Source organism: Tasmannia lanceolata, unplaced genomic scaffold, assembly GCF_043159265.1.
Source record: "Tasmannia lanceolata isolate RefF3 unplaced genomic scaffold, GAP_Taslan_0.1 ptg000012l, whole genome shotgun sequence".
NCBI classification, from domain to species: domain Eukaryota; kingdom Viridiplantae; phylum Streptophyta; class Magnoliopsida; order Canellales; family Winteraceae; genus Tasmannia; species Tasmannia lanceolata.
In genome coordinates this window covers 45,317,296-45,326,227 of record NW_027518689.1, presented here as the reverse complement: position 1 = coordinate 45,326,227, position 8,932 = coordinate 45,317,296, and positions in this window count along the sequence as shown.

Below are 8,932 nucleotides of genomic sequence, written 5' to 3'. Positions count from 1 at the left end.
TCGAGGGGAGATTCGAATATATGCTAAAATTTAGCTCTACTGAAACGACTAAAATAACCGTATGCTTGGCCAGTATGCTAGCATAGAAAAGTCCGGAGAATTTATCGAAAATCTAATGTAGATGTTAAGTCTATTTTTGGCAAATTACCCCTTGCCGGCCGGACTTTCTTCTGATGCCGCATTTTATAGGGGGAAAGGCCGAGTTTGGGTTTGTTGTGTGAGGGTAAGCGACTGGTCGGGTAGATATGACATTTATTTGAAAATCTAACTCTTAAAATAAGGGTGTTTTAGTCATTAGACATGGAAGGTTTTAATCCCGAAGAAGCTGTTTGGTTTGCCGGAAAGGGGTGGAAAGAGATGAAAAGGAAAGGGTTTTCCACGTTTTTACCCATTTCTGTGTTTGGTAGTGTAAGGAAAGCAAATCTTGGATGGATAGGTCTTTCCATCTAAGCGATGAAGGCCTCAACAATCTACAAAAAACTTTCCCTCGTGAGAGGTGGCATGCACCTTTGCTTTCCATGTGAAAACAAATATCGGGCCTCTTTATTGGAGTGGGACCAATAGACATCGGAAGCTACTTTGATGGATCAGGAGAAATTCTTCATTTTGGACCAAATGAATGGCTTATGCCTGTGATATTGAGATGGTCCTTCCATGGTAAGGCTAAGTAGATGTATAGTTTTCAATCATCTGACTATTGGCCCACTCCACTTGTATTCACCCCTTTTTTCCTTGGGACATCCCCCTCTAATCTGAAAGATAAGTCACAGATGCACTAAAGGGGTCTGTCCCAAGTAGACCTGGCAAACGGGCGGGCCGGGCCGGTTTTGACCCAGCCCGTACGGGTCCGGGCCAAACGGGCTGGGTCAAAATGATCTGGAAAATTTTACGGGTCACACTATGCTTGGACCGGACCCAGCCGTACAGGCAAGGCCGACCCGCGGGTTGCCCGGATTTCTGCCATATTATTTTTAAGATTTCTTTTTTTAATAGGGATTCGCTAGCCACTTTCCCCGAGTCTACTTTGGTGCAAAGATCCGACAGAAGTACGAGTTGCCCAAAGTTTATAATAATCATACGGTTACTAAGTTTTAAATGAAAAATTACTGAAAAAGGGAAGCAAAGTAGAAAAATTACCAAAAAAAATACCAAAAGAATATATTAAAATATGACAATTACCAAAAAAACTACAAAGAAAATTTAAAAAATATGACAATTACAGGAAAAAAAGGCCAAAATAATTCTCTACGGGCCCGGCCCAGTTTTGATGGGCCGGGTGGACCCGCGGGTCAATTTAAACGGGTCACAGATTGGTGACCCGGACCTGGAATTTACGAACGGGTCAGGGTCACTTTTTGCCGGGTCTAGTCCCAAGTACAAAAAGGGCCGACTATATCACTTCCCTGAATCAACATTGTAGACGTGGCCCCAATTTCTAGCTTTTTTTTCTTTCCCAAACTACATGTATCCAAACGGGGAAACGTCATTCTAGAAAAAACCTTTCCTTTTCATGTTTGTTGTGCCAAACAACGTAGAGAATTACTCTGAAAAGGAAAGGAAAAGAAAAAGTTTCCTTTCTAGGCTGGAAACACCTTTTCCACGAGCCAAATGGGAAGTGTTTTCATTTGGAGAGCTGCTACAGTGACTGGTTGCCTAACCGATAGTGATATTCGATCCCAACTTGGAGAAATTATATGGTGCCTGAGTGGACGTGCTCGTGTAAGAGACTCTGCTGTTGATATTTTATCCAACAGCAACACAGTTTTTAAGTGCTGCTGTTGGATCAAATATCAAGGGTTGTACTTCTGTCGTACCACTTACACAAGTATGCCCATGCACCATATAATTTCTTCCTAGTGTAAGAGGCACAGGCACTGCTGTTGTATTCGATCCACCAGCAACACAGTTTCTGAGGTGCTGCTGTTGGATCAAATATCAAGGGTTGTACTTCAGTCGTACCAACACAAGTATGCCCATGCACCATATAATTTCTCTCCAACTCTTGCCTTATCACATTATTCATGCATTTGTTTTTTCACGGATAAACACTCTACAATAGTTATTGTGCTTAACAACTATGGTCAGACTACCAAAGTTGGCAAGCTTTTAAACCTACGCAGTCACCAATTTCTATAAAATGACCAACATATCCTCTACTGCAAAACATACCTAAATCCCCTTTATTTTTCTGCAATTCATTCTTCACCCACGTGCTATTCATCCTACTCAATAGCCAACATCCTTGTCCTGAATGAACCGGCAATAGTTGTGGAATTATTATTTTTCCCCCAAGTAACGAAAGGTATGCTCTTTTACCAAATTATTGTTTCGTTTAGACAACCAATATACTAAAGGAAGCATCAATAACCCTACAAAAACCAACTACCCAAGAAGCAAGCATAACCCTACCACCCACAACTCCAAAGCACCTATTGGCCTATAATGAAACATCCAATACCTTCAACGATTCATACACTCCTGAAATGATATACCCAATAATCTCTTAAGTGTGCCACATGATCTTAGTTCAAAATTTAAGAAAAAAAAATGTATATCATGATTAGAATATTCCATAACTATAAGCAGTTTAACTTATGTAATGTGTTGAGAAAATCTGCCGGGCAAATCAATCCGATCGTGCACAAATTAAACAAAAAAGTAAAATAAACCAAGTCAGACCACAAGATGAACACCAAGATTTTGCGTAGTTCAGCCAAGCCTATTCCACGGGCGAGAAACTGATGCAGGTGCATCTCGCACTATCACAAGATCAACGGTCAAGATCGTTGACTCCTTAATCGGATCGTCCAAGACCTTCAGATTAGATGATTTTGGATGGCGCCTAGATCAAAGGCTCACGTTGATTGCTACTATTCAAGACTTTTAGAGATAATACGATTCTTTTAATGTTTAATTTATTAATTTGTTTTAGATGAGCTGTTCAAGTAGGGAGAGATTTTAGGAAGATTTTAGAGATTTAATAGAATTTTAAAAGTGGTAGAATTTTAGGATTTAGATTGAGTTAGAGTTTTTAGGAGATTTACCTACTTTTTTTAGTAGAGATTAGTTTGCTTCAAAATTCATACGTTTTCCCTGTTGTAATACAAAGAGGAAACATCCTCTATAAATATTGATTATTAGGAATGGAAAAATCAGCTTTTTGTTGATTGAAACGTGTTGCCTTGTTGCCTTCCAAAGTTGTTGCTGTGAGAAATCTCACCCAAAGAGCCATCTGCTGCTCTCATTTATTCTTTATTTCAACTACTTTTCCATCTTAATACCATCCTACCTTCGTCCTATTATAAGCCCATTAACCTTAGGTGCCTAAGTCTATTCGCCCCCCCCCCCCCCCGCGCCCCCCCAAGAGAAAAGCCCTAGAAGAAACCCCAAGAGGAACCCAAGAACAACCCCAAAGAATCCTCTCTCCCTCTCTCTCTCTCTCTCTCTCTCTCCCTCCCTCCCTCTCTTATTTTGCTGCACACTCAAAAAGAATGCCGATTCTACTTTTAGCCTTTGGGTTTCCACAAACAAAACCCACTTTCCTTTATTGCCATATTGCCTTCCCACCCAACCAACACTCGTGGGTGGGAAATAAGGCAACTTTCCCAACAATCTCCACCGTGGCTTATTTCCCAGCCACCTGAAGATTTTCCGTTGATATCGCGCCACCGGTCCGCTATTACCGCAAACCACCATTGGCCTTTCGAACTAACAGCTACACATCCCTGGAATCATCCTTGGTTCTAAATCCTCCCGATTCAATCAACACGGCCAATGCACATGTGTAGCTGCTAACCCCTTTGACTCACCCAGTCAACCCTGGAAAGGGATCTCGATCAATCCTCCCCAACGCAGGTACTGCTATCCTCTCACCATCATCTGCAATCTAGAAACCCGTCTCTGCTCCAACTGCGAAAGAGACCCTACGCGTGTACGCGCTACTGCTCTGTTTCCAACTAGCCATTGAGATCTTAGGAACACTAGTCACCGTGTCCCCAACCAGACGATACAGTCCGCCATACTTCTCTCATTTCATCAGAATCATACAGCCGCATGTGATTTTCATGGATCCACTTGCAGCTGAAATCTTGCAACCCCTGGAGTCCAACCGGCTATGAGATACTAGATTCCTTCGCATCTTTGGGACATACGTCACACCACCGAAAGTACGAACCCCTCCATCGAACATCTTAATCTTCATCGTCCCAACTCCCGTGACGTCACAAATAGACCCATCACACAAGGACACTACACCCGCCCTTGTCTCCTGGAACGTATCAAAATATTCTCTCCTGAAGCAGACATGAACAGAGCACCCTGAATCTAAAATCCACTCATCATGAGGAGAAGTGTGATTACCTGTGGAGATTGTGAGAACGTCTCCAGACTCTTCGCTCCGTTTATCCGTTACCACCACCACAATATTCATATCACCATTGCTCGCCTGGTCAGCTCGCTTCGGACAATCCTGCTTGATGTGGCCATATTCCTTACAACGGTAACATTGCACGCCCTTTCCACCGACCATGGATCTTGACCTGCCTTTTCCAGATCTCCTGTTAGACGACCTTCATCTTTGATTTCCACCATGAGCAACCAACCCATGCTCTTCATTTCCACCAAGAACATGTTTCTTCCGCATCTCATTCGATAAGAGTGACACCGTGACTTCGGATACAATAAAGTTGTCACCAGGTTGTCATACAAATCAGGAAGCGAAGTAAGAAGCAAAAGGGCTTTTTCTTCTTCCTTCAACTTTTCATCAACCTTGTGGAGTTGATCCACAAGCCTGTTGAACACTGTAATGTGTTCCAGAAGATTCCCGCCTTCCTGCATCTTCAGCCCGTACAATAGCCGCTTCATATACAACCGGATGGCCAAGCCTTTTGACATATAAAGCTTTTCCAACTATTCGCATAATTTAGGCACATCTTCTTCTTCCATAACGTTAAACATAACACTATCTGCTACACATAGTCGAATTGTGCTGACCGCCTTCGACTCAATATCTTCCCACTCGGCATCCGTCATCTTCTCTGGCTTCACATCCTTTCCCTTCAACGCCTTAACCAAGCCTTGTTGAATTAGGATGTCCTTCACCCTCATCTGCCATATGGTGAAACTGTCATTTCCGTCGAATCTGTTGATGTTGAATTGAGTAGAACTTGATTTTACTGCCATATCAGATTACTTTGCACTTTACGATGTACCGCTCCACCTCTTACAAGAATCTTTTTTTGGACATTCTTTCTACTCCCAAAGATCCAACCACAACACCCACGATCACTCTACCCGGCCTCGACAATCGCTCCAACCATGGCTTTGATACCACTTGTTGGGAAAATCCGCCGGGCAAATCAATCTGATAGTGCACAAATTAAACGGAAAAGTAAAATAAACCAAGTCAAGCCACAAGATGAACACCAAGATTTTACGTGGTTCGGCCAAGCCTATTCCACAGGCGAGAAACACGATCTTCCACTACGAGAAAAACAATATACAAGGATTACAATGGATTTAACCCAAAACCCACAACCCGTAACCCTTTCCTTTCTTCTCAAACCCAAGACTGCACACAAGAGTAACCCGAGGGAAATCCACAAGAGAAAAGCCCTAGAAGAAACCCCAAGAGGAACCCAAGAACAACCCCAAAGAAGAATCCACTCTCTCTCTCTCTCTCTCTCTCTCTCTCTCTTTCTCTCTCTCTCTCTCTCTCTCCCTCCTCTCTCTTTTATCTTTCTCTCTCTCTCTCTCTCTCCCTCTCTTGTTTTGCCGCACACTCAAAGAGAATACCGATTCTACTTTTAGCCTTTGGGTTTCCACTAATAAAATCCACTTTCCTTTCTTGCCATATTGCCTTCCCACCCAAGCAACACTCGTGGGTGAGAAATAAGGCAACTTTCCCAACATAATGAATTGGATTAGACTAACCTAGCTCACTTAGTAGTGGGGGGTGCAACTCGGGTCGATTTTTTCAGAATTCCGGTTGAGGTTTAACCTTAAACTCAGGCGGGTTCGGGTTGATTCCAATCCATTTTTTATCGAAAGCTCAACCCAACCCGACCCAAGTTGCACCCCCACTTAGTGGGCTGAGTAGATATACGACTAACTTGGTCATTGGGATGCACATACAAGGATTTCAAGATACTTGAAAGTTATCATAGAGTATGGATTCCACTATTATATTTATTCTGTTGTATTAGAAGGATATAGCGATTGGGATTGAGTATCTAACTCAAGCCTCAAGGCTATGTTCTTCAACTGGGAAGCAGATCCACAACTGGATATATTTTTGCTTTGGATGTTCCTACTGTCTCTTGGAAGTTTATCAAGATGACACGTAGTGCATATTCAACCATGGAACCTAAATTTATTGTATTATATAAGCACATGAATAACCGGCATCACTTAGAAATCTATTAGCAATTATTACTATACGGTGTAAGTAAGTTCACGTTATATCAATTTATTGTCATAACCAAAATTGTTATAGAAAGGCCTAAAAGTAGAGCAAATAATGATAAATCTGGGCACAAAAGTCTGAAGCACAATAATATGAAGCAGTTGCTTTTAGATGGAGTAATTACAATATAATTTATAAGACAATGTAAATCCTTGCAAAGAAGAGAAGAAAGATGAAAATGATAGAGAATCAAGATCAAGAAAGGAGAAATATAGGGACATACGAAGACGGCTTATGAACCCAACCGTAAGGGGTGAGAGAGAGAGAGGGAGAGAGGGAGGGTCAAGTTACGAACCCAACTGTGGAGGTGAGAGACAGGAGGAAAAAGAATATTGAAAGGGATGTAAGAAGGTAGAAGAATAAAGAGGAGGGAAGGAAAGGGGGCGAAAAATGAGATTGATAAGATAAAAGAGAGATAGATATTAGGGATAGAAAATTGACCTCATATGAAGCATCACACTCGAGAAAAGGCATCACGCCCAATAAATATAAGAAACAATGAAAATCTATTCATACTCAACTATTTTTAGAGACAATAGGCCTTCCAATTATTTTTCAATTATTTTTAGGCTGTACATGTTATACGAAAATTGAAAAAAGAGAGACTTGTAATCCTTATTGCAAAACAACTCCTAGTCTAATTATAAATCATGTTGTGCTTTAACTACCAACACCTCATTGAAATGAAACTATTTCATGGGCTCTCCCTACTACAAGTAAACTAGGACTCTTGAAACACACTAGGACTCCCAACTCATCATGAAACCTAACACAGTTCAAGTTCCACAAATACAAGGACTCGCTCATGTTGCAATGTTGGCCCTTGTGGTCACTTAATAATTAGGCGATTAATTACAAAATGACTTAGATGTCCCTATTGTTGGAATGTATGCCCTAAAAGCTAGTCATTGTTGTATTGAATTCATTATAATTAATAAAGTATTTTGTTTGATGACATCTACAGGTCCTAAGGGGTGGGGGGATAATACATTCCGGATCTTTGCAGATCTAAAATGTTCTTGGCTGGAGTCGAGACTGGACATCTCTTCCTGGACATAACCAACATCATACTTGCCTCCATACACGCATTGGGGTGGCTTATCTTAGTCACTAGGGTAGTGGACTCTAAGTGCGATGAATGATTTACGCACTGAACGGGATCATTTCCAGAATAGCCTACGCACAAGGATTTGGATATGGCTATTTTTTCAGTCAGGACCCTTTATATGTCCTTTGACATGAGGAGTCATATTGGTCTATGGGCTCACCTTATGGCTTTGGTTTGTCTCATACTAGTCCCAGGTTTAGGTTCACTTAGGCGTAGTGATGGGTCACGGGGTAACCCATGGGATCAATAGGGATGCCCAACAAGGAATCCTCCACCTCTGTGAAAGAGGAAAGTCATTTACAATTTTGAACTCAGCTAAGCCCTGTAAAATATGATCGGTCAATTGATTTGTTAAAGTGTTTGTCAAAATGGCTTTAAGAAACTAATTATTCTTTTCAAAGGGATTTGTAAATGCATTTGCAAGCCCAAGCTGATAGATCGGAAGGTATACAACAGGATGGGCCTAGGGGGTAGTTAGTGTCCACCCCCCGTAGGGCCCCGCCTAATAAATGAGGATTGTAGGAAGGATGTAAACATTGGATGTGATTAGGGGTATTGGATGATCTAAAGATCATATTCAGAGTAATGTCCTAGCGGGGGCCACTTTCCCAATAAAATCAGATTCTCGACGCAAAAACGGATTTGATCGATAGATTTCTAACCAAAAATTCTACATTTATGCAGAGAAACTCCACGCAAACCCTAAAATCTGCAACGATCGGACAAACTCAAGCAAAAAATCAGATTTTCCACCACAAAAACCGATTTTATCGATGGATTTCGTATCAGAAACCATCGCTGAGGAAATCAAAAAAATCGATGCATAGAGATCGGTGAATAAACTTGCCTTCTCAAAGATCGGATGAGGAGAACACGAGGTTCATTGAGTAGAAGAAGGTGAAAACTCCCTAAAAAAAGAAGATCCGTACAGGTGTCGTTTGGTATTTATGTAATCTCTCTTCGTTTTCTTCACAGGAGGCGAAAAACCGATGATAAAGTTCCATATTTATGGCATCAGGCTTTTATTTTGTGTTCTTTCATAGGTCTGGAGATTTAAATGACGTAATTGCCTCTATTGTTTTAACAGAATAACTGTTATGCCATAACGGGATATGCGCGTGTAAAGAACGGCGAGTTAGAATGTGAGGCGTAATGGGCCGAGTTCGCAGTGAATATTATCTTGTGAAGCAGACTCCCAATTCGCAGTGAATATTATCTTGAAGCAAGAAAGCACTCCGTGGAACTGCTGGAACCTAGTTTCAGACATATTCACTACTTTGGAAGGCTTCGTATCCTGAAAAATCACTCACTCTTGGAGGGAGGGAAACAGTCCCGCTGATCTGCTATCGAAATCAAGCTAC